This window comes from Triturus cristatus, chromosome 5_2 (genome assembly GCF_964204655.1).
Source record: "Triturus cristatus chromosome 5_2, aTriCri1.1, whole genome shotgun sequence".
Classification (NCBI taxonomy): Eukaryota; Metazoa; Chordata; class Amphibia; order Caudata; family Salamandridae; genus Triturus; species Triturus cristatus.
In genome coordinates, this window is record NC_140588.1 from 512,069,417 (window position 1) to 512,095,558 (window position 26,142).

Here is a 26,142-nt window from a genome sequence, read left to right on the forward strand (position 1 = left end):
GAGTGCGGAATGCTGCAGCTCATAGCATCCTTGGCCTCCCTAGAACGTCACTTCCGGGGCTGCTGAGAGTGCAGAATGCTGCAGCTCATAGCATCCTTGGCCTCCCTAGAACGTCACTTCCAGGGCTGCTGAGAGTGCGGAATGCTGCAGCTCATAGCATCCGTGGCCTCCCTAGAACGTCACTTCCAGGGCTGCTGAGAGTGCGGAATGCTGCAGCTCATAGCATCCTTGGCCTCCCTAGAACGTCACTTCCAGGGCTGCTGAGAGTGCAGAATGCTGCAGCTCATAACATCCGTGGCCTCCCTAGAACGTCACTTCCAGGGCTGCTGAGAGTGCAGAATGCTGCAGCTCATAGCATCCTTGGCCTCCCTAGAAAAACAATTCCAGGGCTGCTGAGAGTGCAGAATGCTGCAGCTCATAGCATCCTTGGCCTCCCTAGAACGTCACTTCCAGGGCTGCTGAGAGTGCGGAATGCTGCAGCTCATAGCATCCGTGGCCTCCCTAGAACGTCACTTCCAGGGCTGCTGAGAGTGCGGAATGCTGCAGCTCATAGCATCCTTGGCCTCCCTAGAAAAACAATTCCAGGGCTGCTGAGAGTGCAGAATGCTGCAGCTCATAGCATCATTGGCCTCCCTAGAACGTCACTTCCAGGGCTGCTGAGAGTGCAGAATGCTGCAGCTCATAGCATCCTTGGCCTCCCTAGAAAAACAATTCCAGGGCTGCTGAGAGTGCAGAATGCTGCAGCTCATAGCATCCTTGGCCTCCCTAGAACGTCACTTCCAGGGCTGCTGAGAGTGCAGAATGCTGCAGCTCATAACATCCGTGGCCTCCCTAGAACGTCACTTCCAGGGCTGCTGAGAGTGCAGAATGCTGCAGCTCATAGCATCCTTGGCCTCCCTAGAAAAACAATTCCAGGGCTGCTGAGAGTGCAGAATGCTGCAGCTCATAGCATCCTTGGCCTCCCTAGAACGTCACTTCCAGGGCTGCTGAGAGTGCAGAATGCTGCAGCTCATAGCATCCTTGGCCTCCCTAGAACGTCACTTCCAGGGCTGCTGAGAGTGCGGAATGCTGCAGCTCATAGCATCCGTGGCCTCCCTAGAACGTCACTTCCAGGGCTGCTGAGAGTGCGGAATGCTGCAGCTCATAGCATCCTTGGCCTCCCTAGAAAAACAATTCCAGGGCTGCTGAGAGTGCAGAATGCTGCAGCTCATAGCATCCTTGGCCTCCCTAGAACGTCACTTCCAGGGCTGCTGAGAGTGCAGAATGCTGCAGCTCATAGCATCCTTGGCCTCCCTAGAAAAACAATTCCAGGGCTGCTGAGAGTGCAGAATGCTGCAGCTCATAGCATCCTTGGCCTCCCTAGAACGTCACTTCCAGGGCTGCTGAGAGTGCAGAATGCTGCAGCTCATAACATCCGTGGCCTCCCTAGAACGTCACTTCCAGGGCTGCTGAGAGTGCAGAATGCTGCAGCTCATAGCATCCTTGGCCTCCCTAGAAAAACAATTCCAGGGCTGCTGAGAGTGCAGAATGCTGCAGCTCATAGCATCCTTGGCCTCCCTAGAACGTCACTTCCAGGGCTGCTGAGAGTGCAGAATGCTGCAGCTCATAACATCCGTGGCCTCCCTAGAACGTCACTTCCAGGGCTGCGGAGAGTGCAGAATGCTGCAGCTCATAGCATCCTTGGCCTCCCTAGAAAAACAATTCCAGGGCTGCTGAGAGTGCAGAATGCTGCAGCTCATAGCATCCTTGGCCTCCCTAGAACGTCACTTCCAGGGCTGCTGAGAGTGCAGAATGCTGCAGCTCATAGCATCCTTGGCCTCCCTAGAACGTCACTTCCAGGGCTGCTGAGAGTGCGGAATGCTGCAGCTCATAGCATCTGTGGCCTCCCTAGAACGTCACTTCCAGGGCTGCTGAGAGTGCGGAATGCTGCAGCTCATAGCATCCTTGGCCTCCCTAGAAAAACAATTCCAGGGCTGCTGAGAGTGCAGAATGCTGCAGCTCATAGCATCCTTGGCCTCCCTAGAACGTCACTTCCAGGGCTGCTGAGAGTGCAGAATGCTGCAGCTCATAGCATCCTTGGCCTCCCTAGAAAAACAATTCCAGGGCTGCTGAGAGTGCAGAATGCTGCAGCTCATAGCATCCTTGGCCTCCCTAGAACGTCACTTCCAGGGCTGCTGAGAGTGCAGAATGCTGCAGCTCATAACATCCGTGGCCTCCCTAGAACGTCACTTCCAGGGCTGCTGAGAGTGCAGAATGCTGCAGCTCATAGCATCCTTGGCCTCCCTAGAAAAACAATTCCAGGGCTGCTGAGAGTGCAGAATGCTGCAGCTCATAGCATCCTTGGCCTCCCTAGAACGTCACTTCCAGGGCTGCTGAGAGTGCAGAATGCTGCAGCTCATAGTATCCTTGGCCTCCCTAGAACGTCACTTCCAGGGCTGCTGAGAGTGCGGAATGCTGCAGCTCATAGCATCCTTGGCCTCCCTAGAACGTCACTTCCAGGGCTGCTGAGAGTGCGGAATGCTGCAGCTCATAGCATCCTTGGCCTCCCTAGAACGTCACTTCCAGGGCTGCTGAGAGTGCGGAATGCTGCAGCTCATAGCATCCTTGGCCTCCCTAGAACGTCACTTACAGGGCTGCTGAGAGTGCGGAATGCTGCAGCTCATAGCATCCTTGGCCACCCTAGAACGTCACTTCCACGGCTGCTGAGAGTGCGGAATGCTGCAGCTCATTGCATCCTTGGCCACCCTAGAACGTCACTTCCAGGGCTGCTGAGAGTGCGGAATGCTGCTGCTCATAGCATCCTTGGCCACCCTAGAACGTCACTTCCAGGGCTGCTGAGAGTGCGGAATGCTGCAGCTCATAGCATCCTTGGCCTCTCTAGAACGTCACTTCCAGGGCTACTGAGAGTGTGGAATGCTGCACCTCCTAGCATCCTTGGCCTCCCTAGAACGTCACTTTCAGGGCTGCTGAGAGTGCAGAATGCTGCAGCTCATAGCATCCGTGGCCTCCCTAGAACGTCACTTCCAGGGCTGCTGAGAGCGCGGAATGCTGCAGCTCATAGCATCCTTGGCCACCCTAGAACGTCACTTCCAGGGCTGCTGAGAGTGCGGAATGCTGCAGCTCATAGCATCCTTGGCCTCCCTAGAACGTCACTTCCAGGGCTGCTGAGAGTGCGGAATGCTGCAGCTCATAGCATCCTTGGCCTCCCTAGAAAAACAATTCCAGGGCTGCTGAGAGTGCAGAATGCTGCAGCTCATAGCATCCTTGCTTTATGGGAAACAGATCAGGTTTCAGAGGCCTGGCGGGCTCTGTGCTGGCTCCCTGCAGCAGAACGCATCTGCCTAGGGTTGTCTGTCCGCCTTACAAAAGTCTACATTCACTGGCCTCAGCATACCCAACTGCTACATGTTGTCAATATCATCCTGCCCATACTCAAGGGCTCAGAGGGGACGTGCTTCTAAGGGTTTCCGGCTGTTATCTTTCCTACAGAGGTAAGGTGGTATTTTAGCTTCAGGCCCTTACTCTGGGACTCCTTGCATTGGATGTAAGACTCGCTCCTTTTTTGACTATCTTCAAAAAGTGAAGGCTAGTAGGTGTGGTTAGGCAGTGCCTGTAAGATCTGAGCGAAAAGTCCCAGCCAGGTGGGGTGATGTTTACAAGTGCTTCAAGTCAATCAATCAGTCACGTTATATTGCACATAACTGGGTTTCACTTTTGCACAAACACTAGACCTTTCCACTTTGGGAGTCACATTCTTCCGAACGTCCTACATCTGCCCTTAGACAACACAGACATATCTGTAGGTAGTTGATAAAGTGGGTTCGGTTAGGTTAGGTTAAGTTAGGTTAGGTTAGTGCACGACACCCAAAGAGCTCTCTGATGCTTACTTTTTGGATAGCTACTAAACTTAGGAAACACTCGGGGTGTAAGATTTTCCTCAAGGTAACAGTTCCACAAGAGGGCAATTGCCGGAGAATTCTAGAGTGAGGTGAAGCATAGAGAAGGCATGGCCGTCACACTTTTTCTTAAACAAGCATTGGTAAAGTCGATAGGTCTCACACTTTGGCTTTGCAAATGCTTTTCGCTGACTCTGTTCAGCATCTTTTCACTCCAAGATAAATGTGCTGCACGCACAACGGGGGGCAAAGCCATATAGACCACTAAGCAATGCCAACAGCTCATCTGTCTCCTCGTGTGGCCATGTCTTGCAGTCTGCATCGCATTTTAGTCAGACACTTTCATCTGTCCAACATGGCACCGCAACTAAGTAACTGCATCAGCACACTGCACACAACCTACCTCCCAGTACCAGAACACCACCCTAGCTGAACTGTACCGCATGCGCATGACACAGCATCGAAGCTGCATAAGTGTCCCGCGATGAAGTCCAGCAGCACCGACACCGCTGAGCAGACACATTAAAACCGTGCACCGCTGTGAACGGCAAAACGCTACAGTAGACACAAATGCTTAAGAAAACTACTAAGAACCCATGAAGAATTGACCACATCACATTCGTCTTAAAAAACCAATATGAACCTTCAATAAAAAACGCACTGAACAGACCAATCATAATAAAAGGAGTGAGTATATATCGGCCTCGCAAGGATGAAAGACTGAAGTGGACATGTTGCGATTCAAACCTGCGACCTGTCTGCAGCTAACACTTTTTGCCAGCAGCCATCCGAAGAGCCTTAGTGCGGGAATCCTCCAGAACTCGTGAGGGCTGTGCTCCCAATTCAAACTCCGGGAGCCTCGGTTTTAATACTGTTCATTTATGAGCACTTCACGGCTGGATTATAATACAGGAGCAGCGGCACCTACAGTGGGAGCCGCCACACAGCGAAAGCGGGGGAGCAGGAGTGGGGAGGGGGGAGGACAGGGAGGGGAACTGAGGGTAAAAATAAAATATTGTAAAATGATCTCTCGATGCCGAGGGCCACCTCGAGGCTTCCCTGCCAATCCAGATGCAGCTCTCATGCTATGAGAGCAGCGACAGGATTGGTCTGAGCGGCCTGGTCTGCCACTCCGACACAGTCTGGGAGCCTGCAGCTTTTCTCCAACCCGGCTCTGAACACAGCCGGGTGGGAGAATAAGAAGGGCGTATGTCTGTTTGACCGGCCTAAGACGGCCAGCCAAACTTGCATGCGCACTTCTAAGTGCCCACTACTCCTGCCTGTCAAGCCCCGACCCAGCACACATGTACCGTCAGCCAGAGTCTCTCACAGAAAAATTAAATGATATTGTTCTTTTAATATAATTTTATTTTTCTGTGATGGACTCTGACCATAGGGGCTGCGCTCCTCTGCCATAACGGAGGAGCCGCCTCTGGGCACTTATTGTCTGGGCTGTAATACTGGTAATATATGTGCAGTAGCACTTCTAAGCTGGATTTTAATACTGGTAATATATGGGCACGAGCACTTCTCAGCTGGATTTTAATACTGGTAATATATGGGCACGAGCACTTCTCAGCTGGGTTGAATATTGGTTAAAAATGAGCTGTGGCATTTCTCAACAGGGTTGTAATACTGGTAATATATGGGCACAAGTGGGAGGAGGGAGGGAGCAATTAACAGAATGGACAGGACAAGGAGGGTGGGAAGGGGAAGAAGCAACACAGAGAAAAAAGAACTAATACCTTGGTGAGCGAAAGGTCAGCAATCAAGCTGAAGCAATCTATACTTGGTGCATGCTCCAGCCAAAGAAGAGGAGGTGACTCCAGCACACGCTGCCCAATTACAAGGCAGGAAACAAGAGAGACAAAGAAGCCAACAAATGGTAAGCAAAGCACAGGCTGCAAGCCCCTTGTTGTACACAGTACGTCCTGCAAGTGAGAGCACGTGTGCAAGCAGCAGGCGAGATCTAAAAATAATGGAGCTACATTAGATTTCCTCATAATGTATGTAAACATATGCTTAATAAGGTGCTAAGTTCTTTGTGATGAAAAAAGCCAGGTGTTGTAAAATGCTTGATGGGCAACACACACCAATGCTTGATTTTAAAAAAAATTGTTGGGCAGATGATTTAAAAGGTGACTCTCCACAACCATTAACAAGTCTTATTAACCCAATAGGCATGGGTTATGACATAGGATATGACACAGCAGTGGTCAACAACTCCTATGACCCAGGAGATGCACCACCCAGTTGGAAAAACATCTGAAAGCCCACTTATAGTTATTTCTTCTTGTGAGGGTTCATAGCAGTCCTACTAATGGAAACTGTGCGGCTATTTGTACTCTGCCGAGCCCATGGCTTGTCCTGGCCTTCCGCTCTTCTGCCCGGCTGTTAATATCAACAATTAGGGCGCTTCAAGCAAACATCTATGGAGAGCGCTGCACATTTATTAATAACATAGAATCATTCTTTGTTGGTTACCCAGATAAGGTCACAGAGGGAGCTTCACGTTCAGTCCCATTTTAGACCGTAATTTAATTTTGCAGAGCTAAAATGTCATTTATCACCCAACTCATCTAACAATGAATCTATCAAGCATGGTCCATCATTCTGAATTTTATAACATTTATTGCAGCTTTCCAAACTTTAAAAAAGGAGCTGCTAAGATCGGTGATTGCAAAAACAGCCCACAAATGAGAATGAGCTATGTTTATTTTGCTACCAAGATATCAAAGTAGTACCAATACTGACATTCGAAATGACTTGCCTTGCAAGCCCAACTGATGGGATTACCTGAATGTACAGTCAAGACACACAAAGTTAAAGGAAGAAAGAGCCCGTCTACCTTGCGCTCGCCCCATCACCAGGTCGGAGAGCGCAAGGTAACTGGTTTTATTAATTTATTACTTTACTCTCCACTTTCCCGTCGTATGTAGAACTCCACTACCCCTCACCTCACCGCCTCACAGTGTTACCTGTGCGAGCCGCCACTGACCCCACCCACTCCCTCCCACCCCCCGAAATAGGTATCAAATTTAAAATCAATTTTGGAATAAAAAAAAAAAATCACTTCTGCTTCAATTAGGTCAGCTTATAGCTTTTTTCAAATGGAATCAATCTTCATCAAATTTGGCACACATATTGTATGGAAAAATGCAAATATTTCTATTCCAATTTGGGGGAGATTGGTGATTTTCTCCTAAAGCTGTAACTATACCTTGTTACCTAGTGAATGTGCTACACCATATCAGAATGTGCATTCTTACAGCCCTCCTTTGGAGGAGGAGTACAGGGTGTGAGAAGGCAGGAGCACTATAAGATGAGTGATACCACAATGCATATGCTTCCTTGCCTTCCTACTCTGATAACCGTATGTGGCTAGTGGTCTATCTAGGATACTGCCAGCAGCGTCATTAAAGAAGAGGCAATGCAGTGGTCCCTCATTTCTACTGGCACCTCCGACCCATCCTGCCCCAGAACACATTGGTAGAAGACAGAGGCCAATGAGATGCCCTCTACCACCTGACAAAGCAGTTGCGGTGTGAGGAGAGCAGGTCATAAGGTAGAGAGTACATATTGATTTTTAGAAGGTGTAATATAGGGCAGTAGAAGGGAGAGGGCATAAAGAGGAAAGTGTGATCCAGCAGAGTATATGGAAAGGCCACATAGTGGACAGTGGGTATAAGGAAGGGGAAGGTTGAAGACTGTGTGTACATTGGAGCAGGCAGGACAAAGGAAAGGGTTCTAGCTTATTCTACCCTCTTACCTAGTCCTTTACTACTCCTATGGACTCCTTTATCACCTAACATGATATTCTCAGGACGTCAGTATCCAATTTGTAGGCATCACTACCTCCCAATACACTGTGGCTGGGACAAAGATCTTCATAATATCTTTGAAAGGCTATACTGTGGTGCCCTGTGTTTTTTCTGGACTACCCTATGTTGTTCTTCCAATGAACCCCACAATCTGCAACTGTACCCGAAATGCTTTAAATTGTTTCTATATTGTTCATCAGCAGAGGTGAGTTATGTTGACAGGGTGTTTTTCTTATATAAATCCCTCCCCTCCTCTTCCTGTCCTAATGGTTGCATCCTAAACATAGGCTTTCTTCTAGACTTCAATTTGAATTGAATCCACGCCACGCGTTAAACATCTAAAACTTATCTGCTCTTGTAAAAGTGGTTGCTTCCTGGTCTGCTCCCTGCCTTCACACGAAGAGGCATGAATAGTTGACCTCTGGGCCCAGTCACCTGTGAATCATGTGTACATCCATGACACCTTGTGCACTAGTCCAGATAAAATGCATTACCAGGAACCAAACCTCTGCTAGTTTCCAGATCTCCTACTGAGGATGACGAAAAAGCATGGGCTCTTGGAAGAAGCTTTACAGTACTGAATATATATATAATTAAAATATAATTATATCGATCCAAATACTTTTGTCAATCCACATAAAGCATGCTCGAGCCCAAATCCACAAAGCGTGAAGTTATTTATTAAACATGTGGCAAGCAAACGCCCGACGCGTTTCGGTGCAGCCGCACCTTAGTCAGGGGTCAAGGACTGTTTGTAAAATCAAAATACATACAGTGCACTTTCAACAAAATAAATGTAGGACTACATATCGCAATGTCTCATTGGTAGTTGAAAAAACGGCATCCATTTTGAAGTGATCATTTTCAGTGTAAAGTTAACCAAATCACCGCATATCATCATATAACTGAAAGTCGTTACATCAGATATTCTGGTGCTTAAACATAAATATGTTAAAATACATGGCGAAAATACCGAATATATACAACATATATACAAGAATTCATCAAATAATCTCCAATTTTGCCCCAGTGGGCCAATAACAGAGAGAAGAATTCCTCATATCTCAGGTAAAAATTCGCCCGACTTTGCTCACACAATTCTGCACCAGTGGGCCTTACCAAAAAAGTTCATCTATTTGATTGTAATCATGACTTTGGCAAATCCTGCCCTATTGAGCAATGTAACATATCTCACACTGTCCAACAAACATATATTCAGTAAAAGTTTAAACTTCAATGCGGTTTCAAAAGCTCTGTTGCATTTCTTCAACATGACAAGCTGATATTTCCGTCTCTTACAAAAAATTTAAAATAGTGCAATCAATGATTGGAAATGTGACTTAAAAACACAAACATGGCTTACGATATACTAATCACTTTCTACAAACAACGGAACAGACCTGGTTCACTAGACATTTCGATAAAACAATTAACCCAAATGGACAGACATCTCCTCATCCTTATTTAATCCCATAGGGTGCACTGTACCATATTTTATAATCATTTTGGATTCCAGACGTCTTAGTTCCCTTACTCTGTTGCCTCCTCTCTCAGATTTAGGAATTCTGTCTAGGACACAGAAATGTAAGAGACTTTTGTCCTTGTGTGGAACTCTTTAAAATGTCTAGCAACAGGATATTGTCTGTCCTCATTGGCAATAGCCCCGACATACTCCAAAATGCGCTTCTTAACTTGATGTATGATGCTCCCTATGTATATTAGTGAACAGGGACAGCTTAGTGCATACACACAATGATCAGATTTACAAGTGAGACGTTTAGTTATGACAAAGGGTTTCTGATCTTTGGACAATTTGATAACTTTGCGCTTGACACTGTTTTTACAGGCTTTGCATGAATTGTAAAGGAAAAAGCCTTGTATGGGACTAAGGTCCTTATCATCTTGTAATGTGTTACTGCAAAGTATATCCTTCAATGCAGTGCATTTTCTCAACGTTAATGACATTTCGTACATCCTGTAACCCTGCCTTCGTCAGGCCTGCAAGAAAAGGCCTTAGAAGTGTGAGAAAAGTGTAGGTTGGGACAATAGAACAATAGAGTGAGAGCTCACACAGTGACTCCACAACCCCCTTCCTCAGGCTTCATAAAAGGCAGCCAGTGCCCTTTCCCCAAAGTCAGTGAGTTCTGAGTGTGGGAGGGAACAGTCGAATGGAGATAACAAGTAATGGTCACTTATTTCCACAGGTCCACTCGTGAGTCCAAGTTGTACTCATGCTGCAAAAAGTGAAATCACATTATCTAATTTACCGATTCGCAGTGCTCTTTGGGGGAATGGTGGTTTTTGGGGGATAGCACCTAGAAGGGGAAATCTATTGAACTGTCATTTTCCTCAACTGTCTTAAGTGTAGCCATTTTTGTCCGCTATCTGACCTATGAACCACTACTTTCAGGCTACCCTAGAACACAAACAGCAGCCTCTCCTCTCTGTCGCCCAGTGTACGGGATGAGTACTTCAAAGATGGATTTCTCAGCCTCATACAGCTCAGATTGTACCACTTCCCAGGCCTCGAGATGTGTTAGACACCAGCAGGCTGGCTATGCTGTGAACCTCAAATGCTCGAAGTTGAATCCTGAGTCCGCACAGTCCATATACTAAAGTCATGATTTACCACCAATGACCCAGCAAAAACATTTGGATATTAGGCAGGTGGTCAGGTGAAGTTAACTAATTGAAAGAGTGAGGTAACTTGTCCTTGTGACTTGAGGCTGAGTTCAGAAAGTACTGCACAGATAAAAGACTCGCCTCTTACAACAAGCACGCAGAATGAGCGCCAACTAACTTTCCACTGACTTCGGCCAATGGCCTCATTCATCTCACCCAGTTATAAACCATCATCTATTTCTAATAGCAAACCAGAGAACAAAACTGACAACATCCCTTTGCCAAGTTCCAGTGTTTACTCTTTTTAGGACAACAGCATACTGTGTTCCTATCAGAGCTTTTCTGGCTGCCTCCCAAAAGACTGCGCATGCCCCAGCTGAAAGATGCAGAAGAAGCCATTGTTAACCAGGCCCCAGCTTCCGCCGCAGATCTCAGCCGCCACCTGCTGAGCATCCATCTCCTGTCCCTCCCTTGTCCCCAGCTTCCTCCCTTCTTAATGCAGATGTTGCTTTCTCACCCCAGCAGACATTTTTACTCAGATAACCACTGCTTTGAGACCTATTCCATTAACTATTCTATATGTTGCGGCCAGAACTGTATAAAAAGCGGAAATAAGTACAACAATGAAATGTGGTAAATTCCTGCAGACTTATTCAATTTGGACTAACATGTGTCGCCTACTTTACTATAGTCAGCCAAGCTGGGCCCCGGCAGCCTTCCACCCGCCCCCTCCACCCCCATCCACAGACTCCTTTGGTCTTATGTTTTTATACAGAATGAATTTATTTGCAACATCTGTAACTGCTGTAGTGTTGTTACAATCAATCGTCACACTCCAAACACGTGTTCTCGATGCAACTCCAACTGCTGTTCATTTGACAGCCTCAAGGTCGGGGTCAGTTATGGTACCCGTGACCCCCTAGCCCCAGATAAAGCTCTTTGAAGCGCCTACAAACAATTTAGTCCTGCAGTGTGCACTGTACAAACAAATATAATTAGAAGTTTGCACGAGGGCCTTAAGGGGGTAAAATTAGCTGGTACATTATATATTGACACATTCTGCTGGCACGGTGCCTACCTTGGCTGGCACCCCTGCACCGCCGTGGCCGCTGGATTCCAGCAGTAACACACATGCTGCTGCCCAGACCTGGAGAGCACTGACTCATGAATCTGGCTTTCTAGGACCCTGTGCCACATCGCACAGCGAGGGCCTGGCGCATTTAAGACGGGGGTGGACATTTTTGCGACTTTCCAGGAATACTGCGAGCAGGCACCATTCTCCTGAGCACCCTGGCATGAAAGAGGCCCGTGCTTGCTATGGAATGACTCACCGTAAGGTATGAATTACAATTAATTCCACTGCAGGCTTCCAGCTCACGGTCTGGCCAGAGCACAAATGCACTTTTAAAGCAGATGTACAACCGCAAGTGTGTTTATTTTGTGCAGAACTATAGAATACTACAGAGGTCACCCGGATATTGAACCAGGATGAGTCCACGAGCTCGGCTTCAGGCTGTGGTTGCCAATGAGTGTCTACTATCAAGCAGAAACCAGTGGGTTGGCCCTGGGGTCTAATGGGTGCTTTGTGGCACTGGGGAAGGGCGTTACCTTCTCTTTGACCATAGAGTTCCTCTGTGCCAGTGGAGTTTGTCAATTGCTAATGGAACATAAACTGTATCCGGGTCATAGAAAGGCTTTTTGATAAAGACAGTTTTATGGCACGTTGCTGAGACCTGCCCTGAACTCCTTCCATAATGTAAGAGTTCAATAAACCTCCCTTCCCCAGTGAAAATACGGATTTAAAAGAATATGCAGGAGAATAAAGTATAATATAACTGAAACGTTCGTATAGCTATGATACATTTTTGAACTTGTATTAAAAAAAACAAATTAAATTTAAGAGTTGAAATACGTCCTCCCTGAGAAAGAGGCTAAACTCTCACTGCCCTGGCAGCCTAGGAGAGGACTTCCGGTAAACATACGGTTGTAGAACCACCAGTGGAACACTGGAAGCCCTAAAGTCACCACATCCCCCATTCAGAGGTGAGGAACAGGATGTGCTGAGCATTAGTGACTGAGTACACGTCCCTGGTAGAAGCGAGAGAAGGTACCAGCGAACAGCCACCGTTCTGCATCCAATCGCTCAAGAGGCGGAAAGCAGGGCATTCGGCAAAGATGCTCAGTACGTTCAAAGTAGAAGCGGTTGTGAGCTCTGAACAGGTTAAAACATAACATAACATGTGTATTTGTAAAGCGCACATTCACCACTATGGGTATCTTGGCACTGAATAACAGATGTTTGTTATTACCCAACGGTACTCATTTTATCGACCTCAGATGGATGAAAGGCTGAGTGGACCCTCCAGGATGTGAACCTGTGACCATGAGGTCAAACACAGGCCCCTGCAGTAGACGCATTAGTCCACTGAGCCACCAGACCCGGTTCACCCACTCATTGTAACAGAGAAAACTCTTCAGATTCCCTCAGCGACGGTGCAAGTATGGTCCATTGCTTCACCCGTGAGGATCTAGAGGCACTGTCGGATCATTCTGTCTGTTCTCCTATTGGTTGAACATCCAGGTCTTGAGGTCCTTCCTGAATTGCTGGAGCGATGGGGAGGTCGTTCCAGGTCTTGGCCGCCAGATGGGAGAAGGAGCAGCCGCCACTATTTGTTCGGCCGATGCGACATTTAGAACTTGAATATGGAACTTCAAAGCCCAACTCATATAGGCACAGGGTGTACTTCCGGGTAAGGTGTTTTATCTGCTTCTGTGTACTGAGTACTGGAAAAACGCATGCGAGCAGCACTCAGAAATAACATGCTGAGGCCAGTCGGTAAGCGTGAGGTCCGAATACAAAATATGACGAGAAACGACTTTGTGACTGGGGTTGGCGCCCAAAACTAACTCAGCTCTGCCCTTGCCCTTGACTGCTGTGCGTATCATCTAGCAGAAGTTGTCTGCCACAGACTAATGACTGCCATTTTTGGCTACGTCACTTCATTTAAGGGCAGGGCATGTAAAAGGTATTGCCATTGGCTGTTAACCACCAATCTTTTTTGAAGAGAGGCAGTAAGAGTCCCCAATCCCCTTTCGGTGTGCCCAGCCTATCCTCGATGACCATGCAGCTGCACTGCAATGTTCCAATCCAATTCTTCACTTTAACAATGAAACGTATAAGGCCTGTTTACGCCTTATCATTTGCAAACCATGCACCTTACACTTACAGGCAGACAATGTACATCTTCCTTTGCATGTGATTGGCCAATCCTGCCTGACACGTGCTCGTATTATTATACCTATGAGTTCAAAGTTGGTTAAGAAGAAAACCCAATTCTGCGGAAGGGGTGGTGCCTATTGTTGGACGAGCGCCTGCATGCACAACAAAAACAACCCGTGCACGTACTGTTGCTCTTTGCGGTGTATTAATTAACGTATTTTCTAAAATCTGCCACTACAGGGCCTTTCGATCCAAACATTTATTAGACCATTGCCGCCTCCCAGTTATGTACTGTACTATCTTTAGGCGTGTGAGAGGTTCGTACCAGGCCTTACCACATGGAGGATTTTAAGGGACAAGCCTTGTATGGCATCGGGCTACCAGCCAACCCTTGCTCCAATGGACTCACAGTCACACTTCAGGGAGCTACAATTTGCTACTTGAAACATGCTTTTGTTCGATTGTCCATCTCAAATATTAGTTCTGCATGGCAAACTTAAAGCGGGGGATCGGGGACTACCCCCCAAAAGTATCTTGTCTGCCCAAATAATTTAATGAAGAGTTGGGACCTGTCCCTCTTTTTGATACAAAAGGCCAGTCTTCGAAACGTGTGTATGCTGGAGGCATAAGGCTGCATCAGACCATAGTGATTACAAGCAGGTGCAGATAATCGTAGACTACGGCACATCCAAAGGCAGCACAACTACTCAATAGTAACTACGGTTATTACTGCAAATGTTTTTGCAGATAATGCGGATTTGTTTTGCCAATGTAGTGCAGCATTGGCATAAAAAAAACAGTTATAATGCACAATGACATGTGTGTGTGCATGTTCGGACATGTCATGTGCTATGGTGGCTTGGCGTGATTAGATATGAGCGTGGATGCATCACCACACATGCACACTCATACGGCATAATGGAGGATATGTGGGCAAGAGCGATATGGAAGAAGTCGATGGGGGGCGGAGTGGGAGGCACCAGTGAATCGCTGTGGGAGCAACGGAGGTGCCTTTTCGAATAAAGTTTTTAAAAAAACAGGAAGGGGAAAACAATAGTTGAGGTGAGAGTAGGATGGGGAAACACGGAGCGCCTTAGGAGGGGGAGGTATTTAAAGGGGGAGCACCGCACGAGGGAGAGTGCAGGAAAACCAGGACATGCACTCTGAAGTGCTGAAAGAAAAAAGCAGTTCCTTGGATATGAGTAGTGAAAGGTTACAGTTCATCCAATCAAAGGATGCTAAAGAGGCTATGCTCCAGGGAGGGACAAACACAAGAGGAAGGATCCAATAAGATGCCATCAAAAGAGTGGCAAAACAGCCAAACAAGGGTAGGCAATGGGCGGGCTCTAGCCCACTGTACATTTGTATATGGCTATGGTCCATACGAGGTCTTTTGCAAACATACAGCTAATCGCTGTCTGTAGGTAAGACCTAAAAATGGTGGCCAGTGGGGTATGGGAGCCTCTCAACTGTACTTCTTCCCGGATTCTCATCTGACCTTGAAGTGCTGAAGGGTCAAATTCACATTGTAGCTTGTGCCCTCGTTCATCCAGTTTCTAGAGAGGGGTACCTATGCCACCAAAAGGCACTGTCATCAGCCAGACCTATTGGAATGAGCAAGTTTACTGGAAGATTCAAACTCACTTCCTCTCCAGAGTAGGAAGTTGTGGTTTATAAAGCTTGCACTGCCCCTTCTCAGGTTCTACATCATCTGTGGATAGATGGCAGACTCCAGCTCGCCACACTATCAATGCAGCACATTTTATAGGCCTGGAAACAACATGCGCAATCACACGGTGTGTGCAGGCTTTGCCATGGGCATGCAACACGAAAACCCTTCCAATAAAGGCCACTGCTCAGTCACACATTCTACACATCCATGCACGGCCTCCAATGGTTCAGCCTCCCATCCCTCGCTCCTTTTTGCTTCAACTCCAAGCCTAAGCACTGCACCAAAAGCACAGAGGACATCTCAAGTCCCCATGCACAACGTCAAAACATTACCCATGCTGGTCCCATGACAGGCACACGTTTCCATCGACTCCACTCACAGTGAGTAGCGTGCTACCCTTCGGTACCTTATCAGGGGTGTAAATGAAACTGCAGTGCAATACACTCGCTGGCGGCACTCAAACCGACCCCAGGATCAGGGTATTTGTTTGAGTGATTTCTTTAAGGCTAGCAGGTCCAGACTGGAAAACCACAAGCAGCCCTGGCGGCAATGCACAACCCGCCACGTTCCATTTGTGTCCTCGTGAAGCACAGTGCTTAATTTGTAAAAAAACATTAAGTGCCAGGGCTCTCTCCTCATGAGGCCACTGCAGCTTGTATTACACATTGTCCCTGCTGTGCTGCCAATGATAGCACCAACACAACTACCAACCATCACACACGTATGACAATTCAGACCATTCCATGCACCCCAAGAATGGCTTGGGTTGCAGGTAAGAACCATTTTTAACCTCTTCGATGCCGATGACGGAACGGTTCCGTCATGCACGCCGGTTGGGCTGTGCTTATGACGGAACCGTTCCGTCATGGCCCCGCCCGCGCTCAGATCTTTCAGCACTGCGCGGGAATCCGCGCAGCGCTGAAGTGGTTAATGTATATTAAATTAATAATTAACTGTTGTTGTGGTCATCTCCAAATTAGCCAGACAGCGCCACCTCGTGGCAGACTGTCACAAGCGCTGGTGTTGACAGTTAAGTGCTGGTGCCTGCACCAGAATCCACCGGCTCCAATTAAGCACTGGTGAAGTCCCTCTCTTTCCCTCGCTTCTTCCTTTCTGATCGCTCTTTCTCTACCTTCCCCCTCTCTCTCTTGAACCCTCCCAGTGCCGGCTGCAATTAACCTCGGGGACCGGGGAAAGTGACAGAAGTGCCAGGAGGGTTTCTAACCCGGCCTCCAAGGGCTCCAGCCCACAGGGGAAATTGCCCGGCCCTGAAGGCTGGCAATATACACATTCTTGACTCTGCTATGCACTTGGTAGTGTTACGTCCCCGATCCACTCAGCAACCCCTCTGCTAGAAGAGGCGAGGGTGCAGAAGAGCTGCTGCTCAGCTGCCCCTCTGCTAGAAGAGGCGATGGTGCAGAAGAGCTGCTGCTCAGCTGCCCCTCTGCTAGAAGAGGCGAGGGTGCAGAAGAGCTGCTGCTCAGCAGCCCCTCTGCTAGAAGAGGCGAGGGTGCAGAAGAGCTGCTGCTCAGCTGCCCCTCTGCTAGAAGAGACGAGGGTGCAGAAGAGCTGCTGCTCAGCTGCCCCTCTGCTAGAAGAGGCGAGGGAGCAGAAGAGCTGCTGCTCAGCTGCCCCTCTGCTAGAAGAGGCGAGGGTGCAGAAGAGCTGCTGCTCAGCTGCCCCTCTGCTAGAAGAGGCGAGGGTGCAGAAGAGCTGCTGCTCAGCAGCCCCTCTGCTAGAAGAGGCGAGGGTGCAGAAGAGCTGCTGCTCGGCTGCCCCTCTGATAGAAGAGGTGATGGTGCAGAAGAGCTGCTGCTCGGCTGCCCCTCTGCTAGAAGAGGCGAGGGTGCAGAAGAGCTGCTGCTCGGCTGCCCCTCTGCTAGAAGAGGCGAGGGTGCAGAAGAGCTGCTGCTCGGCTCCCCTCTGCTAGAAGAGGCGATGGTGCAGAAGAGCTGCTGCTCGGCTGCCCCTCTGCTAGAAGAGGCGAGGGTGCAGAAGAGCTGCTGCTCAGCTGCCCCTCTGCTAGAAGAGGCGAGGGTGCAGAAGAGCTGCTGCTCAGCAGCCCCTCTGCTAGAAGAGGCGAGGGTGCAGAAGAGCTGCTGCTCGGCTGCCCCTCTGCTAGAAGAGGCGATGGTGCAGAAGAGCTGCTGCTCGGCTGCCCCTCTGCTAGAAGAGGCGAGGGTGCAGAAGAGCTGCTGCTCGGCTGCCCCTCTGCTAGAAGAGGCGAGGGTGCAGAAGAGCTGCTGCTCAGCTGCCCCTCTGCTAGAAGAGGCGAGGGTGCAGAAGAGCTGCTGCTCAGCAGCCCCTCTGCTAGAAGAGGCGAGGGTGCAGAAGAGCTGCTGCTCGGCTGCCCCTCTGCTAGAAGAGGCGATGGTGCAGAAGAGCTGCTGCTCGGCTGCCCCTCTGCTAGAAGAGGCGAGGGTGCAGAAGAGCTGCTGCTCGGCTGCCCCTCTGCTAGAAGAGGCGAGGGTGCAGAAGAGCTGCTGCTCGGCTGCCCCTCTGCTAGAAGAGGCGATGGTGCAGAAGAGCTGCTGCTCGGCTGCCCCTCTGCTAGAAGAGGCGAGGGTGCAGAAGAGCTGCTGCTCAGCTGCCCCTCTGCTAGAAGAGGCGAGGGTGCAGAAGAGCTGCTGCTCAGCAGCCCCTCTGCTAGAAGAGGCGAGGGTGCAGAAGAGCTGCTGCTCGGCTGCCCCTCTGCTAGAAGAGGCGATGGTGCAGAAGAGCTGCTGCTCGGCTGCCCCTCTGCTAGAAGAGGCGAGGGTGCAGAAGAGCTGCTGCTCGGCTGCCCCTCTGCTAGAAGAGGCGAGGGTGCAGAAGAGCTGCTGCTCGGCTGCCCCTCTGCTAGAAGAGGCGAGGGTGCAGAAGAGCTGCTGCTGGGCAGCCCCTCTGCTAGAAGAGGCGAGGGTGCAGAAGAGCTGCTGCTCGGATGCCCCTCTGCTAGAAGAGGCGATGGTGCAGAAGAGCTGCTGCTCGGCTGCCCCTCTGCTAGAAGAGGCGAGGGTGCAGAAGAGCTGCTGCTCGGCTGCCCCTCTGCTAGAAGAGGCGATGGTGCAGAAGAGCTGCTGCTCGGCTGCCCCTCTGCTAGAAGAGGCGAGGGTGCAGAAGAGCTGCTGCTCGGCTACCCCTCTGCTAGAAGAGGCGAGAGTGCAGAAGAGCTGCTGCTCGGCTGCCCCTCTGCTAGAAGAGGCGAGGGTGCAGAAGAGCTGCTGCTCAGCAGCCCCTCTGCTAGAAGAGGCGATGGTGCAGAAGAGCTGCTGCTCGGCTGCCCCTCTGCTAGAAGAGGCGAGGGTGCAGAAGAGCTGCTGCTCGGCTACCCCTCTGCTAGAAGAGGCGAGAGTGCAGAAGAGCTGCTGCTCGGCTGCCCCTCTGCTAGAAGAGGCGAGGGTGCAGAAGAGCTGCTGCTCAGCTGTCCCTCTGCTAGAAGAGGCGAGGGTGCAGAAGAGCTGCTGCTCAGCTGCCCCTCTGCTAGAAGAGGCGATGGTGCAGAAGAGCTGCTGCTCGGCTGCCCCTCTGCTAGAAGAGGCGAGGGTGCAGAAGAGCTGCTGCTCGGCTGCCCCTCTGCTAGAAGAGACGAGGGTGCAGAAGAGCTGCTGCTCAGCAGCCCCTCTGCTAGAAGAGGCGAGGGTGCAGAAGAGCTGCTGCTCAGCTGCCCCTCTGCTAGAAGAGGCGATGGTGCAGAAGAGCTGCTGCTCGGCTGCCCCTCTGCTAGAAGAGGCGAGGGTGCAGAAGAGCTGCTGCTCAGCTGCCCCTCTGCTAGAAGAGGCGATGGTGCAGAAGAGCTGCTGCTCAGCTGCCCCTCTGCTAGAAGAGGCGATGGTGCAGAAGAGCTGCTGCTCAGCTGCCCCTCTGCTCCCACCCCACATAAATCTTCAGAAATCCTTGCTAGAGAGGTCACTTCTGAGGGGTGTGCTCCGTCCGTGCTTGGGTTACGTCACTGCACATTATCCTTTTTTCCACTGTTTTCCGTTACCATGGTAACAATAACAGGAACATCCCCACCCTGGAAGGAAAGCCTCATTTAGGCAGAGCCATAGCCCTTGCACGGCATGACTGCCCATCGACAGATTCATTCAGACATGCATTATTATAGACCTCTGCCAGGCGTGCCTGGCTCTAGGTGCGGGCGAATGAATGGTTTGAGTCCCTGCTCCTCGTCCACAGTCTGTGTGATCTTAGGTCACTTGCTGCACCTGCACGTGCAGCTTTAAAATAGCGGCAAACGTTAAGATCCAGTAGATTAGAGTCCCATAGTTCCTACTTAAGCAACACAATCACTGACGCGAGCACGCATGGCATGCTTTCATTTATCAGTGGTCTGCAAACCCTTTAATGCCATTCCCCCGTGTAAAAAAAAAAATATCGCCCTCCAATCACAATTATTCATAATAATTCTGTTGACCTGGCAATGTTTAAATGTGTCTAAACATATTTAAACATTGCACTTAAATTATGTTAATCCTTTAAAATTGCAATCACATGCATGATTTCCAAACATACTATACTGGTCAGTTGGACCTTACTAGTTTAAAAGTATCCACAGTGTGATTATGAAATGGGGATGAGGAGAGAGGTTTGAGTCCTTTCTCCCTTGACACCCTCTCAGTCAGGATATAAATGACAAAAGATACTGGTGATGGCCCACTACAAAGTGGCGTACTGCCCCTCATCTTTCTTCACTTAAAACAAAGTACTGTTATCAGAATGATGCTTTTCTTGGCCAGAGCCTGGCACCTTCCCCTCCTTTGATCAATTAAGGGGCCCCAGAGGAGGGGTGCCCCACAGATTGAAGACCTCTGTTCTAGATTTGAAGTCACGCATGAATGTGGACAAACCACCTAGATTTTGGAGAAAAGCTTGAAAACACATGTTCAAAGATGGCCTTTCTTCCCGAAATGTACCCTCTGCCTCAGAACCCACTAACACTGTGTCATGAGGCAGATGAGCTCTACTTTATGAGATCCTACAAATGATATCCTACCCTTTCCCAGCCATGCTTTCCCTTCCCGAGAACAGACTCACATGGTCTTCCTTCTGAGAACTCAATGCAAGCTAGCGTGGACCGTGGTGGACTCCAACCCGAGAAACCCACTCACAGTGTGTCCTGAGGCAGATGCGCTCTCCTCTCTGAGATCCTACACATGCTATCTAATCATTTGCAGACACGCTTTCCTTTCCCAGAACCCACTGACAGTGTAAACTTTATTAGGGTGGGGGTGGGCCCCCTCCTGAGAGGTTCATGATAAGCTAACTTGGACCTTGGTGGGCTTCATGCTGATAAACTCACTGACAGGTTATCAGAGGTACGCTTTCTCCTCCTGACAATCCACTGACATTGTAACCTATCCCAGGGTGGGTTCCATTCCTGAGAACCTAGAGACATGCTCTCCTGGATGATGGTGGGTTCCCTAATCACTAACTCACTGACTTTGTAGCGCATGGATGCTTTCTCTTCCTGGTAACCCACTGACATTGTGTCACGAGCCAGGTGTGTGTTCTGCCTCCTGAGACTCCACTGATGTTGTGGCCAAGATGGGTTTCCTTCTGAGAAAACCTACTAGGAGTGTATCATTGACCAAGGACGCTTTCTCTTCCTGAGAACCCACTGGCATTGTATCAAAAGACAGGTCTGCACCGCCTTGAGCACTACTGATATTATTTCATTCAGGCACGCGTTCTCATCCTGAGAACCCTCTGACATGGTGGCCTATACATGGTGGTCTTCCTTCTGAGAACTCATGTGCATTGCATCGCAGGTAAGTTATTTTCCTAAGAACCCACTGACATTTCATTACATGACAGGTTTGCATGTCCTTAAAAACCTCTGACATATCATCAATCAAGTACACTTTCTCATCCTCAGAACCCACTAACATTCTACTCAAGGTGGACTTTCTTCCGAGAAACCTATTAATTTTGTATGACTGGCCAAGTATGCGTTATCTTCTTAAGACCCCGATGACATTGTGTTACAAGACAGGTCTGTGCCGTCTTAAACAATGCTGACATCGCATCATCGTCCAGGTGCGCCGTACTCTTCCTGAGAACCCCAAGGCATTGTAACCTATATCAGGGTTGGCTCCCTCCTGAGAAACCCACTGACATTGTTCCTCAGATATGATTTCTCTTTTTTCAAACCCACTGACGTATCATGAGGCAAGTGTGCTCTACCTCCTGAGACCCCAAGGACATCGTAACCCATACCAGGGTTGGTTTTCCCTGCGACATCTACTAGCTTGTATCATAGACCAGCAATGCGTTCTCTTTCTCAGAGGACCCAATAACTTTGTGACCTATATGAGGGTGGGCTCCCTTCTGAGAACCCACTGGCATTGTATCAAAGGTACATTATTTTCCTGAGAACCCTCTCACATTTTATTACAGGTCTATACCACCTAAAAGACCACTTATTTTATTATGGTCAGGTGCAATTTTCTTCCTGAGAACCCACTCACATTTTATTACAAGACAGCCCTCTATCTCCTTAAAAAAACACTGACATATCATTAATCAAATACACTTTGCTTTCTCGTCTTGAGAATCTATGGACATCGTATTACATAACAGGTTTGTACCTTCTTCATAACCACTGACATTGTATCATCGACCAGGTGCGCTTTCTCATCCTGAAGCCACTGATAGTGTGACATATACAAGTGCGGCCTCTGATCTGAGAACCCTCGGCTTCGTATCACAGGTATGGTTTATTTTCCTGAGAACCCACTGACATTTTATCAGGTCGCTCCGGGTGTGCTCCGCCGTCTTAGAAACCGGTGACATTGAAAACCTAGTGAGGTCTTATTTCTGAAAATCTATGAAAACTGTATCCTGGGCCAGACATCCCCCCCTCTTGTGACTTAGTTGTGTTATACCAGGGTCCAGGTTTGCTCTCTCTATTGAAAATCTGGAAACAGTCTATCTGTCATCACGTGTGCCCTGAGATCTCACCAGGAGTGTAAGATCACCCAACCACGCACCTCCTCAAGAGAGCACACTGGCATTGTGTCCTTCCACCCGCTATCATATCCTGGCCAAGGCGTGTTCACCCTTCCTGAGATCCCACTGACATCTTGTCCTGACTGGGCATCATTTCTGTCCTGAGAAGAGTCTGATGATGTATCCTATCCCAGATATTCCCTTCATGCTGTGAACCCACTGACGTTTTAACCTGGACTGTTGGCTCCTCAGCGCTCACAGAGAACTCACTGACGTCATATCCTGAATTTGGCCTGCTCCCAATCCTAAGGACCCTATGACGGCATATCCTGGAGAAGATGTGCTCTCAATCCTGAGAACAACATTTATTGGAGTAGGCATTCTCTTAAACCTGAGAAATCCCCGACACCATACTGGAAAGCTTTGCCTGCTCGCCTCCTGAGACACCTGTGATTTCTTTACCTCAATAATGGAGGGGCTATTTTGGTACCACATGCACTACGTAGTAAAGAGGCTGTCTCTAGGCGTGTGCGTATGTTTCCTCTGTAAACTGTGGAAGGCACTTGCCTCTATCTATGGAAATGTATAGCAGTGCCACTTCGGAGGTAATATGACACAACGGCCCTGCTTACAAGTTAATTCCGTCCTATATGTAAACCCCTGTTTAGTGTTGGTAAGAAATTACGAGTTTGGTTTTATTTAATGCATCCAATAATTATCGATTCCGTTAAATACCCAAACATTCCTTAAATTTCAGCAGGACAAACCTGCTGAAATTTAAAAGGGGAAAGCATAAATTTACCGTATTATGTGGATTTTGATGCACTAATCACCAAAAACTGCATGTTATTCCCCATAAAGTCATAATAGGTGTTATTTATCGCACCCGATTCGTACCCCATGGTATAGTTATTTATCAGGGGCTAGAAATACCGCTTCTACTTGTGATTGGGCCCTTATGGTATGAAAGATAAGCCTGGATTTTAGAAGAATGTCCCATACATACAGAGGTCAGTCCAGCCCTCTTTTCTCAGAATCTTTGTACCCATGTCTCTGGAAATAATGAAATTCATCACAATAGTCGGTACCGGTAGCGCATGGTTATGAGAATGACCTAATGCCGAACATAAAATACATGGGGGTTATTTTCAAAGATTGGTTTGTTTTCCCTCTGATCTCATTATGTTTAAATATGCGGCGCTATGACTTGAGTGTGGCTTGTCCCTTAAACGTCAGCGCTCATTAGGGGACGGTGTACTCTAGTAAAGTCCGTCCGCCTTATGCGTCTGCAAGACTATGAACATTCACTACACCATGGCCACTGCCACCACCTGGGGAAGAGCCCAGCTTCCCCTCCACACACTCATTGGCTGTATCTTTGCCTTTGACTCCCCGCAGTGCTGTGCTGCCCTTCGTCTAGGTTTGCGCTCTATAAATACCATTACCACGTACATACACTCATACGCTCCCTGGTCTTGAGCTTTAGCTCACTTCTGCTTGTTGTGTGTAGATTCTAAACACAACAAATGAAAGCAGGATATTGCCTTGAGTTCCCTGACCAGAAAACCACACGACAATGCAGGAGGACAGCCATCTCTAAACTGCGTTTATACTACTGGGCGGCCCAACTGCTGGTGGTGAATGACTGGGCTTTGGTGAGGCAGCAGGAATCCTCTCTACTAGCAGACAGGAGAGCAAAGGACCCCAGAGGCTACCTGCGCCACCTCATATGCCAGCTCCGAAAGCTATGGTGCTTCAGGGCAACGACCCTAGTGGGGTGGAAGGGGAAGATAACGTTGAAGACGCCCCTTTGGGAATGGGATCTCACTGGCATCTCAAAGCTGGGGGACATCAGCCGCCATGGGGACATGATCCCACTTGCGAAGCTAAGGCAACACTTTTTTTAACTGGGGGACAATGACTCTATTACCTGCTAGCGCTACATATACTCCTGGGTTACTGGGCCTTACTAAATGAGATAGTGGAGGAGACGCCATTGGAACATAGACTCATAGGATTCTTACTACACAAACATGCAGTTTCCCAAATCTATGCCACCCTTCTAGCTAACAGCCCCCCCCCTCCCCCTCTCGACACGCTTAGAGCCAAATGGGAACGTGACAGGGGGGTACGGGGTCCTACAAGACGACGCATAGGAAGAGGCCTGCCGATATCCCAGGGAGATGGCCAGAGGGGTTGGGTTCCGGCTGATACAGCTGAAAATACTCCTCAAGGCATACTTTAAGCAGACACACCTATTCACGATGGGGAGGTCCGGATGCGACCTGTGTTTATGGGGGTCCCTCGCGCACTCTCTGTTGGACTGCCCCACGATAAGGGAATACTGGGGAAAGAAAAGTGGCAAGGTATCCCAAGACATCGGTAGTTCTGTGGTCCTGATCCCTGGCTTGGTGATCCTGGGAAACTGGGAGGATCTCACCCTGGATAGGTCTGCCCTACTATTCTGAAATGTGGCATTGATGGTGGTGCGGAGAGACATTATCTGGTGTTGGGGTGCTGCCATGTTCCAAAAAGTGGCTGATTGGGAGACGAACTTGGACTAGTGTATGAGAAACGAGAAGTTGGTTTACCAGGCCTGTGGCTGCCCCTGGAAATTTGTGAAAGCACGGTATACATGGCCAGACACAAGAGAAGGCCCGAGTGAGGCAGGCCTCAACTACTGTATGGGGCTGGGTGACCATTTCCGGAGCGACCCTACGTGGGCACTCGCCCCCACCGGCCTCTCACGTCCATTCAGACGTCGGGCGTGCAAGCTTCATCCCAGCCGATTGACGTCAGCTGACCTAGCTTTCTCGGTAGACGCTTGGTGACTACGCGGGCCAAACGTGCCTCTACACAGAGTGTGCATGCTCCCTTTCATTCTCAGTGGGGCTGCCATCTGTGCCTACGCGGTACCCACACCTGGCACTTTCAAACAGCCCTTTTACCGGCGATGCTAGAACGTATGCAGCACGCGCCAGAGACGGGAGTTTCCCACGGACAGCTGGAGCGCTTCTACCCTCCTCCCGGTTTGATTGGCATTGGAAGCATCAACGCCTGAGTCGGCCGCCGTTTGAAGATCCGAGCATAAAGTAACACATTTGGTTTGTAGGAGGGGCACGGCCCTGACTTACCACAGGCACCTACCCCACAAAATGACAGCTAGGAGTAAAGGGCGTTTTAAAAACAAAGAACGTGCCACGCGCGTGGAATCCTTGAGCAATAAGGGTATCACGATTGTTATTTTACACCCTACAATAGAAAACGTAAACTTTATTATAGGGAGTCTAAAGCTGTGGGCGCTCTCATTCTTGGAAATAACATAGTGGGTGGTAAGCAAGATATCCTAGGGTTTAAATCCCTGTCCCCTGATGCCAAGCAGTGTGGAGCTAAGCAGTATCCACCCAACTGCATCTCAGAAACAACAAACAAGCTAGCAATGTAGAGCTCAAACTGTGCTGTACCAAAGAAGAGAAGCCACTGTACCTCCCTTCAATAACCTGAATCCATGAAATGCCAAGAAAAATAAATCTACCGACGTCAGCTCCACTGGCGCGTTAACCCTACGATCTATCTCAGCATTGCCAGAGTTTACTACTGAGAAATCACTGCATAGACAGACCCTGGTCGTCAAACTATAACTAAACGCAAGTTCCACACGATGACCTATTCATTTTTGTACTTTTTTTTCTCACATATATATATTACATTTTGGTTCAAGAGAGTAACGCACTCCTTAGACGAACTGTCACGCGCCGCTGGGTTTAATGGAGGAAATAAAAAGGCCTAAAATGGTAAAATAAAAAACAGGCCGAGTGCAATCACTTAATGTGTTCTAGACCTGGCTCGGCTCCTGCATCTTGTGATAGCATGTCATCATTGGCTGGCACCAGGAGAGCGTCAGCCCCCTTGTGCCGAAAACAATTTTTAGAGATTCTGAGCGGATCTCCCCACTAACACACCCACATGTTGAAATGAGAA

The 26,142-nt window shown here is 48.9% G+C and overlaps 1 protein-coding gene across 1 annotated transcript in view; it reads right to left on the reverse strand.

Annotated features, from left to right (window-relative positions):
• Positions 1 to 26,142, reverse strand: part of ITGA9 (integrin subunit alpha 9) — a 962,089-nt gene that overhangs the window by 935,243 nt on the left and 704 nt on the right. The gene's annotated exons all lie outside the window — the stretch shown is intronic.